This window comes from Leptidea sinapis, chromosome 6, assembly GCF_905404315.1.
Source record: "Leptidea sinapis chromosome 6, ilLepSina1.1, whole genome shotgun sequence".
Taxonomy (NCBI): Eukaryota; Metazoa; Arthropoda; class Insecta; order Lepidoptera; family Pieridae; genus Leptidea; species Leptidea sinapis.
In genome coordinates this window covers 6838306-6855573 of record NC_066270.1, presented here as the reverse complement: position 1 = coordinate 6855573, position 17268 = coordinate 6838306, and the positions used below count along the sequence as shown (strand labels likewise).

Sequence of the window (17268 nt, the reverse complement as noted above, 5' to 3'; positions counted from 1 at the left end):
CTGTTCCAGTAACGACAATTTTGACGGTTTACGAACCCATTGATATGGAAGTGGGCCTCATCTGAGAAAAGGATATTGTCAAAATTGGAAAATCGATTAAACATTTCATTAGCAAATGCGAGCCTTGCTCCGAAGTCAGACTCTTTCAATTCTTGTGTTAACTGCAGCTTGTAAGGATGCAGTTTAAGATCCAAGTTTAAAATTCGTTGCAAACTTCGTCTCGGTAAGTGTAAGACAGACGATCTTTTGCGAGTAGACATTTGTGGATCTCCTCGTACAGACTGCATAACTCTCTCAATATTGTCGTCGATCCTAGATGTTCTTGACGACCTTTTGCTTGTGGTTTAAACGTTGAACCAGTCTCTTCAAAACGCTGTACCCATATTTTAATTAAATTAGCACTCGGAGCTTCACTTATTTGCCGTAGTCCATATTCAGAACAATATAAACGCCTAGTAACGATGTATGAACGAGAGTTCTCGTAAAATGCGCGCACGCAAAATGCGCGACGTTTCCCGTCGAAGTGACTCATAGTGACTAAAACTCCATGAGCTCGCCTACCCAACGATGCAGACTCCCCCCGCCCGCGCACTTTCTACCCCGCGAAAAAAGATGATGCAATATGCACGTTCTATTGCGCCACCCTGTATATTGTAAAATACTCTATTTCATAAATCTATATAATCTTCTCACGAGCTCAACTTTTTACGAACATTTGTTAAATTCAGTAATTTAAAAGAAATGTTTGTAGTGACAATTCAAAAGTGCTTAGTTTAAGCCTAATTTGAATAAAGTCAATTTCACTTTGACAATAACATAACATATTTGTTTGAACTTATAAGACCATCTCAAATCCATATTAGTGCCACGTACTAGTAAAAAAATAAGGACTCCGTGTCAGTCTCATCCGTGTTAGATCAGTTTGCGTCGTATAAAAACAATAATACGGAACATAAAAAGTAATTGTGGCCATATATGACTATTTAAGGGAGAAAAAATTGTGATACTGGTATCCCTCGTAAGCATACACACACTAGCTAATATCACGGCGCGGAGTCCTTCTTTTTTTACTAGTCCGTGATAAGTGCCAATGGATCCCTTGAAATCCTGAGACAGATTGAAGATTATTTGTTTCTGCCTCAGCAACGCTTCTGTGATTCCTCTGGTGTTGCAAGAGAGTGTGGACTGATCAATCGAGCGCAGTTATATGGTGAATTTTGTAGTTTTTGTTTGTATAAGAATTATTTGATTTTATAACGATGCGACACTCGAACGGTTGGCTCAGTTGGTTAGAGCACCGGCACGGAACACCGGAGGTCATGGGTTCGAGTCCCGCATCGTTCATAAAATTTTGTTGTTTTTCAAATTTTATTTGTGTTATTTGGTTTTGTTTTATCAAATAATTCTGTTTTAGTGTGTAGAAAGCTAAATTCCCTATAGGATGACGTATTATTTATTCCAAAATAATTATCCAGTATGGAGCTAACTATGGGCCTGATCAGAAAGTTCAAGGTCGCTCAGAGGGCAATGGAGAGGGCTATGCTTTTAGTATCCCTGCAAGAAATGAGGATATCCGTGGGAGAACTAAAGGTACCGACATAGCCCAAATGATTGCTAAACTGAAGTGGCAGTGGGCGGGGCACAGAGTTCGACGGACAGATGGCCGTTGGGGCAGTAAAGTCCTCGAATGGCGACATGGCGACCACGTACCGGAAGACGCAGTTTTGGTAGACAAGATGGACCGACGATCTGGTCAAGATTGCCTAAGTATTCCGCTTTGGATGAGGTCAGCGCAGGACCGATCGTCGTGGAGATTTTTGGGGGAGGCCTTTGTCCAGCAGTGGACGTCTTCCGGCTAGCTGGAAATATGAAATTAAATTAGAATCACACTCAGAATTGTTTTTAACCAAGATATAAAACTGTACATTTAACAATTCTGCTTCAGTGTATAGTAAATAATATCTAGTTTCGAAAAAAAAATCATATTAGATAGTTCATAGAACAAAGTTTTGTTAAAAAAAAAAAAATTAATTAGGCGTTACTTTGCGGAAATCCATAATTATACAAATGATTTAAGTTTTCTTTAGTGTTAATTCCGCCAATATTTGTTTTTAAAACAATTCGACACGTGTTTCGCCTCAGACTTAGTCTCGTGCCAGATTTTGGCGAGACAACACGTCCTGAGGATGCCTCGTGTAGAGGCGAAACACGTGTCGAATTGTTTTAAAAACAAATATTGGCAGAATTAACACTAAAGAAAACTTAAATCATTTGTATAAGTTTTTGTTTGAAATTTTAACAACTTTAACAATTTTCATTTAATGTCCTATACTCTATACAGTCCTCTTATTGCTATTAAAATTCACCTGGCCAAACAGTTTTATCAGTTCTCTGCTCATCTAAAGTCTATATATGCTTTTCTAAGTTAAATTTGCTTAATAAGACTTTTAAACCTATTAACCACCTCCGCAATGTCTTTTGGAAGGTCATTGTAAACACTCTCACACGCAGACATGTATGTTTTAGACTTTGCTGAGTTGGAATAGTGGCTCTATAATATTTTATCTTTTTTTGGTGTGCTAAATGCACATGCATGTAATATGTATATGTCGGAGAATTAGAATATACAAGTAATATGGCCTGTATGATTATATTCTACTCTGTGTATTGGGCTGAACTGATGGCGAATGTCATCTTTCAAAGTGTATTTGAAGTTGTCACTATCGGTGACGTGATTGAAGTTAGTTATTATTGTCAATCAGTAGAGCGCTCATTGAGAAGTCGTCTTCAAGCTAGCGCCCGCGCCGGTTGTGCGCACTGATCGACTTAAAACAACATGGAGGATACCAACACCGTGAAGCGCGATTTTAAATCCAATTAAATCTCCGAGATAATCCAATTAAATAATAATGAATGCCAAATGGAGTGCCGTTTAGCTTCGGTTATACTACTTGTATGATTCTTAGTTCTGCTACGAAAACTTAATACTGAACCGATCGGAATATGTATATATAACGTCTAAGAAATAGTTTTGATGACAAAGACATTTAAAAAAATAAATAAGATTAATAAAATGTAATTTGTAGCTATATTTATTTGTTTTTGTCAAAATAAGTGAATCTAATGACGAACAATTGCGGTCGTAAGTGGTGGTCTAGTGAGTGTCTTGATCTGGTCCGACCAACGGGTGGGTGATCGTCCACGTGGTCTTTTGCTCTCCACCTTTCCTATGACTAACAGTTTGTCTAAATAATATAATAATAAACTGGGAAAGCAATGTGGCTGAAATACCCCAAGAACTTTAGATAGCGAATTGGGGACAATCTTGTGCCAATGCGAAGTTGTTCCTGGATAGACTTGTTTGTTCTCTGAGCCGTCCACAAATCAATCTTTTTCCTCACTGCCGCTCGGATCATCCACGCTTCAGAACTATAGAGGAAGATTGAGAAGACTAAAGTATTCATTAAGACTAAAGTAATCAACAAAAAGGTTGGTCTTTCATCACGGTAGCGGTAGACCACACACATCTTTAGCCACTCAGAAAAAATTAAGAGAGTTGAGTTAGGGTTTGCCTGGGAGATGCACCGCCATATTACCCTGACCTTGCCTTCATATTTCTATCTGTTCCGTTCTCTGAATTATTTTTATAATTCGGATTTAGATCTTATTTTTGATTAAAATAATTTCGATCTAGGGTTAAAGACCAACGATAAAACAGTCGATAACGTTTGTATGCAAAAGTGAATCGTGCAGTTATTTGAAATAAGGTTGAAATAGTAGGCCATTGGCGTCGAAATCAGGCTAAGTTTGAAAGCGAACAATTGCTTAGCGGCCATTTTCAATAACCTATCTATCCTTAGTTTAACTTACTAGAGGTAGACAAATCTATCCTTTTACCCTTACTTACATTTCATTAACCTATCGACATAAAAAATTGGACTATAACTATATTGGACATAACTATGGATAAATAAGATCTTGTCATTAAACGGTGATAGCAATGTACCCGTAACTAGAGATACGTTATTGAAAACGGCCGTTAAACGTAGTGGATTTCGACTATCTCCGTTTTTTACAAGATCATAGCCGTCATCTGTCAATCTATCAATGACTGCACCTTTCTTACAATCGAATGAATCACTTTTTTCTTGGAGAGTTTCGCTAGGCTGCTTCAATGCGCCAAAAGAGATATTCAATTAAACCTTATTATTAAATAAGCCTTCGCAAATGTTCTTGTTACTTCAGCAATCTTCCAAAGTTATATATTAAAATAGAAAATTGTATGCTACTTAGTATAAAATATTAACTTCGTCTCGAGTTATTTTTAATATTCGTAATGACTTTGTGAGGTTTTCATGTCAGACAGAACAGAGTTTGTTTCCAAGGCAATATTATCTAAGTGGGGCATAGAAAGGTGAAGTATGTACATGTGTATAGACGATATAACCTTCCCTTTGTTATAATATGCATCATGCAAACGATCAGATTAACATACGTACATTATTAAAAATACGTAGGATGCTATCAATATCTGACGCGCTCGAGGATGTCCATGCAACAGTTTTTTTTTACATATTTAAAAATCTATAGCCGCTTTCCCCACCGATGAAAAGGTATATATCATTTAACATTTTTTTCTTCTTATCATCTAAGCTTTGCAATCCGATAGGTCTCTACGACGCTCGACTAAATCCCCACTTAGCATCGTGGGCTCCCCTTCTATAATGACTGTGAAATAATATTTGAATTATTGAAAAGGTATTTATGATACATAATTCCCATTAACAACGTAATGTTAACCTTGTTGTCACTTATTAAAAAACTTAAAGTGACAAGGTTGTTTTTATTAATTACGTACTAACATAAGGATGGGTTGCATTAACTAACTTTAGCAATAACAAACATGTTAACGTACCGGTTAGGCAAAAAATGTGTTGCACCATTTGACAATTTTTAGATGACGTCATAACTTTAAAAGGCATAAAAGGAGTTTATCTTCTCAAATTCGATTCCTTTAAAATTATTTTTGATGTCATTTCTAATGTACTAGATACTACTACCGCATCGGAAACAAATGGCGCTTTAAGAGATAAGAAGTGGCGCAAGAAACTCTCCAAGCATTCTTTTTTTGCGCTCTTTTTAATAAAAATATACAGTATTGTACTGTAATTGCTATTGCTATAATATAATCATAATCTAGTCCCAGGCTGTCCGATCACTAACATATTCAGCTGTAGAGTAGGGGGTTTTACGACAGAGCCATTTTTTAATAAGACATTTAAATTTATTTATAGATAATGCCTCAACAGTGACTGGGACTTTATTATTAAAGTGTATACATTTACCCTTAGCTATTTATTATGTATCTGATGAAGCCTTAGTTACAAGCAATCCCTTATTTCTAGTGTTATAATAGTGAAAATCATCATTAAGAGATTAGAAGATATTTAAATTTAACAGTTCGTTGTTCGCCGGTTAAAGCTATTGTTAATGTTAAATAGCTAAATAACGACCTGTCAATTTCACTTTTTAACTATAACTATGCCACGATCGAGCAACACATTATGCGGCCTATGTTAAAGTCAGCGTTACTGTTAACGTTAAATTTGACTTAAACCTTAACTATAACAGCTAATATGATGCAACACAGCCCGAGTAATTTTATAATATTTAACGCCTAAAATTTAATGATAACAAAAATTTTATTGTACTATTTAATTACCCTTTTTGGAAGACGTATCATTGTATTGAGAATCCTTAGGTCTATTTGTTTATAATATTTAGCCAAATTACTAGTGTGTAGTAGACTTGTATTTTTCTTCTGCCGTGGCACTGTAATGTATTTACAGTATTCTTTTTATGGAAGAACAGGACAAAGGAGCTGTCACCTGATGTTAAGTGATCACCGCCACCCACATTCTCCTGCAACAGCAATGGAATCACAGGTTGGAACGCAAGCTAGTGATTCGAATTACTATAAAAAACATATAAAATTACATGAAAAAAAAAGCAGGAAAAGAGAAAAAAAGCAAAAGTCATAATAGAATAGCAACTATTCCGCCCTAACATGTACAAGTAATGTTGCAACCGGGAATTGAACCCGCGATCGCTCCACAAAAACACAAAACCAGAATAATGGTCTGCTCAGACAAATCTCCTTTTGATTACTACTTACAACCGCCTGTCTGGGTGTTGGGTTATTTCATAAACCGTAATAATACCTAAGAAATAGAGGTAGACCTGGTACTAGGTCGAGAGACGAGCTAGTAAATTACGAAGGAGTGATATGTGCAGGACACAGCAAACAATAAGGACGAATGGCAGAAGAAGGGGAGGCCTTTACCCAGCAGTGGGATGATATATAAATTAATTAGTAATAGTTTTATATTGTAATATGATTTAACAAATAATAAATAATTAGTACCTAAAGGTGCGTACACATTACCAGCGGCAAACCATCGAACATAGCCGCGCCATGTACACGCGAGCATTACCGCGCTCGAACGTGCTGCTCGCTGTCGATTTTTGAGGCCACATCAAAGGAGCTTCTGTCTTTTTGTTTTGATACTCGAAAAAGGTATTGCAGGCTAGTATAGGAGTCTCCAGATGCAAGAAATCTTAAAGTTATTGCTAGTTTGGTTTGTAAGAATGAACTGGTCTGTCTAGCCGCCGCGGGCTCTTCAAACTGCGCTGCATTTGCGTTCTACTAATTTTATATCAACATATTCGCTCGCGCGGAAAATTAACGTCAACTAGAATCAAACATGGTCTAACGCCTAATTTGTACGCACCCTAAGAGATGAAATTTTGACCGCTTATTGGCGGAAATAATATAAAACAAGATGGCGTTTTTAAAATAGTCGCCAAGCTAATGGTGAAAATGTTTTTTATTAATGTATTTATTAGCATCGCCAACACTATTATCGCCTACTAATTACACTAAATATTATTCTAAATAAATCTAAGTGTTATTGCACCTACAAGCAACGAACATATTATACAAAATATATGTGTATGTAACACATAAATTTGACATTTTAATTGTACAACACAAGAACTAATACTCATAAATGCAATTAAGTATAAAGTAATGTGGAAATTAATTAAAATTAACGAAACTCATTATAATAACAGCAAAACTAAGGTAGTAGAAAAAATTCATAATTTTTGTTGAACAGTAAATATTCTTGTATAGCAAAATATCTTTGAAAAAAGAAATCATCTATAAAGATTACACAATAAAATATATATCTTGTTGGGAACCTTTCGTTAGTAAGGCTGTTTCGCACTTAAGGCTGGGGACAGAGCCAACGGCCTTGAGGAATCGAGGATGCTACGTTACATCTATCGTACCAAATCGCCATATTTTTAATTCAGAATTAGAAGCGTTTTTAATTTATTACAAACATAATACAATTTTATTTACAAAAATAACAAAACTATGTCATGTTAAATAGTAATGGTGTACAATTAAATAATTTTCGTACAATTTCTATCTAGATTGAATGATTAGCATGGCTCCAACTGTAACAATTAGGGGTAATATATAAATAATGAATTTTCTTCTGATATTCTGTAGGTATTCAATTATTTTTTTGTAAAAATATAATAAAATTTATAAATAAAATATAATATAATAAAAGACGGTTCATACAAAATATAATTTTATCCAGAAACGGTTTCAACTATGCGCTATTATGGCGATTTCTTGGGATAACAGCCTTAAGCAGTTTTTAAGTAGGCTGTTAACAACTTAGATAATTAATACGTCTAGATAGATCCTCTTGTTGTTAGACAAAGCATGACAACAGACCCAGGTTTATTACTAGTTAGTTTGGGCGACGTGTAGCTACGGCTAATAGCCGACACACATGGTCGGATTTGTTCCGACCCAACCGTTGGACGGTCTCGACCATCATAAAAAATCTGGTAATAATAATAATATTTTGCGATGGACATTTTTTTTATGATTTTAAGGGACGAGACGAGCAGGACGTCCAGCTGATGGTAATTGATACGCCCTGCCCATCACAATGCAGTGCCGCTCAGGATTCTTGAAAAACCCCAAAAATTCTGAGCGGCACTACAACTGCGCTCGTCACCTTGAGACATAAGATGTTAAGTCTCATTTGCCCAGTAATGTCACTAGCTACGGCGCCCTTCAGACCGAAACACAGTAATGCTTACACATTACTGCTTCACGGTAGAAATAGGCGCCGCTGTGGTACCCATAATCATACCATCGAAAATGGTCCGCTACCGGACCGCGTCCGATGATTTGGCTAGACCAAATCCGACCATGTGTTTATAGCTTAACACTCGCGATAAAAAAATAGATCAAAAGAATTGTTAAAAAACGTTTGCGTGGGAAAGGTTACTATAACATGAACGATTTCCTTAATGACACCACAGACTGGGAATGAAGCGAACACCCTCAGGCTCTTAAATTATAAATGTTTATTGTACGATATCACACTGTAATCCATATTTTTATATAAAAAAAGCCCTCTGAGTGTCTTGCCCCCATTCTTCTCAGGTCTGAGGCAGTCTATTTTGAATGGGTGGTAGTTTTTGACGTTCAATAATTGATTTTGAATCCTATTTTGAATAAAAATATTTGAGTTTGAATTTGATATACAGTACATGTTACTTTGTTTTAGTGAACGTGTCTTGCTGAAAATAGAGGTTAACTGTACGCCGCTATTATTTTCAACGTGCTCACACTTGTCACAGTCTATCTAGACGTATAAATAATCAAATTTTTACTGAAAATCGTACAAAACAAAGGTTTGTTATTTAAACATTCATTATTAGCTCTACTCACCAGACCATTGTTAAAATACAATTTGAACAAAAACTAATTATCTCGCCATCGCTTAAATATTTATGAAGTAAACTACGTATATGGATATTCAAAAATAAATGAAGTAACATTGCGAATGATACAGGCGATAACATGACGGTGACCCGACGACCTTGCCGTGTCAGACCAAGGTCACGGCTAAAAACTCGGAAAAGTTGAGTACATTACCGATCGATTATCAACCCACTGTAGGTTATCTCCAGGGTTCTCCAAATTTGCTAATTCCATCATTTTTATTTTAGTTTATCGTTACAAAATTTCATTCAAATGCAATCGGAACTAATAACAACTTTTGAATTTGAAGAAATTTAGTTATTATTGTGTGTTGCATCATTTTACATATTATATTGTAATTGAAATGATTTGTAAATCGATGGAAGTGTAAATCTTGATATATAAGAGTGGCAATGAGTTTCTTGCTACTTCTTCTCATTAGCTCAACCCTTTACGAAGTAGCGGTAGATTCAGTAAGAAAAATATTTTTTTGTCATTCATAAGTGTCATTTCCGTGAACTACATGAATAAAGAGATTTTGATTTGATTTGATTTGATTTGATTTGATATATTTTTGACCGAATTCATAAAGGAGGAGGTTATCAATTCCATCGGTATTTTTTTTATGTATGTACACCGATTACTTTATACTATATACTAATTACTTTACCGAGATTTATGATCCGATTTACGTAATTAAAGCTATCCTGCTCAATGTCACGCGTGGCGAGTGTAGGTACTTACTTTTATATTTGGCTTGGCACCGACTTGAAACCTATCAATAGGTAGCACATATAAATAATAGCATTTTATTAATATTAAAGGTAAAGGTTTGCATAAGAGGTGTATTAAATTAAATTTTTAGTTATTTGATACTTTTCAGTTTTTGAAGTCGGTTGTTTTAAACGTAGTTTTTTTTATGTTTTTATGAGTGTACCAATTGTTAAAACTGACAGTAGCTGATTTTCCCGCGTAGATTTTTTGTTTGTGAAATCGATTGGAATGAAACATAAATTAAATGTTCAGCCTGCCACAATAAATCAGTGCTGCATTCAAATCGGTGTAGCTGTTTCTGATTGTGGCGTGCTGGAACAAACAGACAAAAAAAACGTGTGCGTCTCGAAACACCCGACAAAAGTGATAATTTCAACTGATCTAATTTAAACTATTTAATATTGAAATTGTTGAATTTTATGTATATTTATATAACAATGTAAGGAAAGGTTATTTATTAATAAAATCTTTTATTGATTATAAAATATATTTTATTCTTCGTTACAATTCTTGAATATATACCTACATTAGAATCCTATAAAAGAAACAATTGGCTTAAGGTGGCTATAGTAAATATCTTGCAAAGGCTGCTTTGACAATTAATTATTTAATATTAATGAATATGGCTGTACGGACTTGAACCCTTTGCCTGTCCTCATAATGAACGAAGGAACCAAAAATATAACGAATGTCGCAAATGTCAGAAAATTTATAAAAACCTTAATTTATAACAAAAGTAGTATTAAATATACAAACACACTTGGAGATTTTCAAGAATATTACTGAGACATTTGAAACAATTTCCTAAACCATTTTAAGGTAATAAATTATTACGATTTAAAATTGTATAAATTTATTTTTTTCTGACGGATGTAATGTCGCAAACTTAGGTCGCATAGGTAAAAATTTTTTTTTGTGAAAACTTTTATAAATGATTTAGTTCAAAGTAGTAAGTAGTTCTATAAAAAATCTTTAAATTATTGCGAGCGAGTAACGTATAGTAACGGTAGAGTGTTGAAGTTGTTACTCGCTCGCAATAATTTAAAGAAATTTTGGTAGTAGTCTACTACTACTACCAAAATTTCTTAGTAGTTGGATTCAAACGTTATAGGAATGCAGGGATTTTGATATTAATTATTTCTTTATGGAAAGGTCAATCAACTGCGCCAGAAGCGATTTTGGACCAGGTAAGTAAGATCAGAAATCTCTCGTCTTTTAACTAGTGGAAGAAGATGATGACGTTTACATTGCCTTTCATCATCATCAGCCGAATGAAGTCCACTGCTGGACAAAGGCCTGCCCCAAAGATTTCCACGATGATCGGTCCTGCGCTGCCCTCATCCAACGTATTCCTCAGGCGATCTTGACCATCTGCTGCGGTCCATCTTGTGGGAGGCCTACCGATTCACATTTCGCCCTTCGAGGACTTTACTGGCCCCATCGGCCATGTTTCCGTCGAACTATGTGCCCTGCCCACTGCCAATTCAGTTTCGCAATCACTTGGTCTATGTCGGTAACTTTGGTTCTCCTACGGATCTCCTCATTTCTGATTTGATCACATAGTCTTTATCTAAACAAAAATATTGACATCTAAATAAAGTTTACGTATCATGTGCATTTCTTACATATAAGCCACAGAACAGTAAACTATGCCAGCAAACATTAATAGTCGTTGAAGCGGCAGGACACAACAGCTAGCTGCTATAATGTAAGAAATCTCAAATGGTCACGGCAACCACACCTTCGTAACCTATCTTACTTAAAAATATACATCCTACCTACTTTACCTCAGCGGATACTTCATAGGGAGTGCCGCTTGCGCCCCTCTCTCCCCAAGAGAAGGTCGCTTTCGATGAAGGCTTAGAAGGCAACTGCCCAAAGCCAACCTCAGGTGGTATTTAGTGGGTAGGCACCTAGGTTTTACGTGAGTCTGAGAGTGAGATGTGGGACTCACGTCAGTGTATTATCCCGGAGGGTAGCCCTTTCCCTTTGTCTGGGCGCAAAAAAAAAACCTACCTACTTAAAAAGTGTCCAGAAGATATCTTCTAGATATATTTAGTTTTGACAATTTTTCATCATTCGAATTTATGTACAGTTATAAAGACTGGGTTAACATTCACTAATTTATAGTGTATGCGAATTTATACATCTACTTTTAACTTACAGAAGTACCTAAATCAAAATATTTGATGCGACATTGGTAATTCGGTGCAACACTTTACATACATCGTAGTTATCTTTTTTATGGAAATAAGGGACGAGACGAGCCGGACTTTCAGCTGCTGGTAATTGATACGTCCTGCCCATTACAATTCAGTGCAGCTCAGGATTCTTGAAAGACCCAAAAATTCTGTGCGGCACTACAACTGCGCTCGTCACCTTGAGACATAAGACGTCAAGTCTCATTTGCCCAGTAAATTCACAAGCTACGGCGCCTTTCAGACCGAAACACAGTAATGCTTACACATGCCTCACGGCAGAAATAGGCGCCGTTGTGGTACCCATAATCTAGCCGGCATCCTGTGCAAAGGAGCCTCCCACTAGTAAATAACGATATTATAATGTTAAATGCTGAAACTAATTAATTAAGTAATTATATAAATTAACAGCAGTGATAATTTCTTGTAACTATTTAAGGCTGAACTTTGTGTTCGTAAAAAATAAAAATAAAAATTGACCTCACTGAATAAATGATTATTCTTTCCTTCTGCATATTGTAGTATGTATACGTCACAGGGACCTGTATAAATACCACTGGACAGGCTGTTCCATATGTTTGACAGCAAACTTTTTGTGCCTATTTGAAGCGCCACTCACGAGCGTCCAGAGAACTAATTTTGACGTATAATACAAATGGCTGCGATGGAAGCGTACTCTGAAGTATTATTGTATTTTGAATTAGTTTCATTCGTTTTCCGTGTTATTTATACTTCAGAAATCAACGTAATAAAGTACACATTTTTTTTTATAAATAGTTTTCCTATCGATGTTTGTTTAGCTGATTTTGTCGTCACTAGTTTTAGTACCGCAGACTCTCGCTATATGCGCCGAAATGGCGAATATCAAACAGGCACAATAGTAGATTGTTAACCGAGGGTCGCAATAATCAATATCCGAGGTATTTAGACGGCTATAGTCCGAGTAGGAATTGTTTTTTTTACCCGTGTTAAACACTACTTTTCATTTCGAATATGAGGAAAATAAAAGTAGTTGTTTATATAAACTATTAATTGATAATATATAATAATATTAATAGTACCTATTTAAAATGAATTGTCAATCAATCAATCAATCAATCAATCGATCAAATTCTTCATTTGCGTATAAACATGGTATGTTACGATGGTATTATCTTACAGTTTCACATGTTGCGCCAGGCTGAACTAGGCGTGCAAATTAATTTAATACAGTAAATAGTATAAGGTAAATAACACGTAACAAGATTAGATGATACATGTCTATATGTCAGAAACAATAAATATTAATTATCATAATACTAAAAAATAATACAGAATTATTGACTCACATAATAATAAAATAATAATTTCAATAGTCAAATTAGGACAATTTACGTCGACTTTTTAAATTTTAAATATGGAACTCACCGCGCAAATGTTGCGGCTTATCGCTCAAAGAAGTTTGCGCTAAGTTCACACAGGCTGTTTAGAAAGTCACATGGCCGCAGACTTTGTAAATTATTTTTTTTCAATTTCTATTTTCAAAGTTCCTTCCGGCCCTTAGGTGGGAAGTAATTTGTATGAGTTTTTCCCTCTCTATGGAGGGAAGCAGCATTTTCCACCCAATAATCAGGTCAAAACAACATTACTTTCCGAGTATGAGATATGAAAAAGTACTTTGAGAGCCACCAGTCCAGTGGTAAATAGTAGAGGTCAGTGTACAAATGATTTTTTCTTTCTAACTAATTGGAACGCCGACAAAACTGCTTACGTGCAGGAGCGTGCATTGATTTTCCAGCAAGGTAAGCACTGTGGATCTAACTAGTCGTAGTTGAGGTTCGGAATATGAAACGATTGCTTATCGTAAGCACCTATAATCTAGCGTAAGGAAAAATTTTATTAGTGCGTGATTAATAGAAGTTTGGTAATAAAATAATGGAACCAAATCAACTTTAACACTAGTGCTATATTTATTACAGTGTATAACGATCTAGGCACTGCCTAATTATCCAAATGATTTGAGTTTTCTTTAGTATTAATTCCGCCAATATTTGTCTTTAAGCAATTTGACACGTGTTTTGCCTCTTCACGAGGCATCCTCAGGACGTGTTGTATCTTTTATACCCTAGTCCCATGAAATGGCGCGCTGCGATTGGTCGGCTGTTGTGACCCCCGGAAGAGATACGTAACAATGGTGAAGGGACCATATTTTTGTGTTTTATTATTTCTAATTGCTCTAACACGTTCAAGCGAAATCCTTTTTCACATGTATGTAAAATGTTAAAATTATTATTGTTTCCGAGTGAGTGACCGGTGTCAATTAAATGTTTCGCGATGAACACTAAAGATAACTCAAATCATTTGGATAATTATGGATTTCCGCAATTTCCACTGCCTAATTGCCAATATGATATTATGCACGCCCCTGCTTACGTCACTGCACGTAAGAATGCTAAAGCGATGCATCGTAATCAGAGTATGACAAAACAATTGTAGTATGTATAAGTCAGGTTGACCAACAATGATATGAGGTCGAGCGTCGGTCGAGCTCACCCACTGCGGTCGTCCGGAGGTCGCTGCGGTCGGCTCAAGGGCGTGTCGCTGCACTGTGCCCTTGCTCGGCGCTCCCAGACGAAACGGTAGATGCACCCTGCACTTGACTCACATAACTCAAACGAATTTATGTAATTTACGAGTTGTTACATCGTCGAACTAGCATACATCATTTAAAACGTAATAAATATACGTTGGTAAATGTAAATGTATGTGTCACACACAGGTTGGCTCAGTTGGTAACAGCGCTCGGACGGGACTCGAGAAGTCGCGGGTTCGAGTCCTGCATAGCTCATAAATTTTGGTTACAAATTTAATTTATACGTCTATTTCAAAGAGGATGTAAATATTACGTAACAAGAGATGGGACTGCCTAAGTAAAAATTGAAATTTAGTTAAGTATGAAACGTGCAGTGAGATTTGACATAAGTTTGCAATAGTAATTACAATTGGGCGACCAAGTATAATCCCGCTAACTTTGAAAGTGAACAGTTACTTCAAACGTAGTGAATATCGGCTATCTCCGTTTTTTTACAAGATTATAGCCGTTATTTGTATTTTGTATGTTTGTATGCAATGACTGCACGTTTCATACAATCGAGTGAATCGCTTTTTTCTTAGAGAGTTTCGCTAGGCTCTTATTAGCTTGGCTATTTATGAAACAGAATGGCAATGGTATCGTATGGTAAAGGGGCTCTTGTTTCCGCAATGAGAGCACTTAGTTGGGCCCATTTTGTGTGCAATATTGACCAGTCATTCCAACCAGCTCCTTCCAGAAGTTCAGAACGCTCCTGGGGTGTTAGACTTCTCGGAGCGACCTTGTATTTACTAAGGTTTATGTCTGATGGTTGGGCACTCCTGCACATTCCAGGATTAACTGAGTAACCGTTTTATCCTCAGCCAGACAGCCTCTTAACTTAGGACTGTCTGTTACGCCGACTATGAAAAGGTATCGCTTCTTTCGACTGTCTAAACCTTGAGACATTTACCTTTTCAGTGCCGGGAAACTCTGGTCGCGCGGTATGTCTCAGATCGGGGCGATTTTGGCGCTCGCGCAGCGTTCTGTCAATGCGTATTATTTTACGTGAAGCAATAGATTACTTGTAATTAGGATTATTTATAAGCTAATGAATATATAAGACCATGTAATAAAAATCTTATAAACAAAATAACGGCCAGAACTTGGTGAGGGAGTAGGGTGCCATACGGCACATTCGGATTTGGTGTATCTAAAAAATCTATATTTGGGAATGTTTATCCATCGGGTGTAGTGCTATATCACAAGTATGTTCATTTCTATGTAACAAAATTATTGAACGTGATTTTAAAACATCGGACTAAGACGACACTAAATGCCAGCGACCTTGAGCGATATGAGTTCACGGCTTCCGGCCCGCCATCTATGTAACAAAGCCAATATTTTCAAAATTCTTGCGTTGAAAACAGTTTAAACTTGTTTAACTGCAAGGAAAGGTGGTAGTTTAAAAAGGCTCTGGAGTGAAAACTATAACCAACAGCAAGCACTAGAAACCTTCAAATAAGACTTAAGTATATGTGTAACAGGATTAAGTAGTGTTCATAGCTCGAAATGCTATATTTTCACCAAAAAACTTGTATAAAAACACCTTGTTTGCATGTGTTCTGCTTACTCTTCGCCTTAAGGTGAAACATTACAATCTTATCAAAAACCGATGACCATGCAGTAATTTTAATAGTTTGTTTTACATTTTTAGGTTAGTATGTAGTAACGAGGATTTAATTCAATGGTTTTTTTAATAATCATTTATTAAAAACTTTTACTTTGTTTTACAAATTAACATACTTCAATGATATCTACCTATACAATGTCAATATGTATAGGTACGTATACTTAGATATTTTAGAAGAATTTTCAAGATTTATTCGGTTTTCGGATTTGAAATTTCAGTTACGCGCCATTTTGTTTTTTTTTATCAATGTTCAGTATAGTGACGTAATAGTTATTTATGCAACTGTTGTGTAATAAGGGGTGTTAAAACACGAATGTGGATAATACGAATGGTGATAATAGTATCACATGAGTGTTTTAATACCTAATTATCAACAGTTGCATACAAGACTTTATCTACACCCAGAATATGAATCCTCTAAAAGGTTCTGAAACGGTTAGCTTAATGCTAACATTTAAACACCAGTCCTAGTAGTAGCCTAATATCATTAATTACTGATTGATACAAATAAACTAAGTATTAATGTATCAATTATTTATTTTAGTAGTAATTTACATTTTATATAGTGCAATAATTAAAATTCACTCGAATATTCAGCGTTTAAAATGAATCGCTCATTTTTGTAAACAAAACAATAAAAATATCGAAGAAAAATGGCGGGGATTCTTATTCGAATCCTACTTTTTTTTAGGGCGCGCGACGTTCTGGTAGTGTGGTACGCGCATAAACGAAAATGTTCTTTTTTCAAAATTGATACAGATAACACGCATCGAGCAATAAGAATGTGGCTGAATTGAAACTCTTTGCGCATGAAGGGATCGAAAAAAAAACATAGGCGTGTTGTAATGAAATTCAGTACAACATTACAACACTCGTTTGGATGATGTAATGGTTATTAGAACATTGGGTGTTTTAATGTTGGCAATAAGCTAACTGTTTCAGAATCTTTAATAGAGGATTTAAAGCATTGGTGTAGATGAAGAATAATACATTAGTTTGAAAGTGATAACATAAAAATACTTATTTGTATGCATGTACTAATAAAATAGCTTTAACTTTATATCGAATTTTTTTTCTAAGCCTTATTCTACCACATTGTTTATTTTATAAACAAGTTTTACTTTTTAAATATGTACACACATATTTGTAATTTATAAAAATGTTTGTACCTTAACGTACCTATGTGTTATTTTTTATA

General features: G+C 35.6%; 1 protein-coding gene and 1 long non-coding RNA gene across 3 annotated transcripts in view; one reads left to right on the top strand and one right to left on the bottom strand.

The window, feature by feature from the left end:
- LOC126965115 (uncharacterized) overlaps positions 1-17268 on the top strand; it is a 195961-nt gene that overhangs the window by 134733 nt on the left and 43960 nt on the right. The window lies entirely within an intron of this gene.
- On the bottom strand, positions 1350-8902 carry LOC126965167 (uncharacterized). Of its 2 annotated transcripts, none has more exons than XR_007729489.1 (3): positions 8825-8902; positions 5723-5922; positions 1350-1859 (listed from the first exon to the last, which is right to left on the bottom strand). It is a non-coding gene; the product is annotated as an uncharacterized LOC126965167 (long non-coding RNA). The 2 variants fall into 2 exon arrangements; XR_007729490.1 differs by lacking the exon at positions 1350-1859 and adding an exon at positions 4528-4728.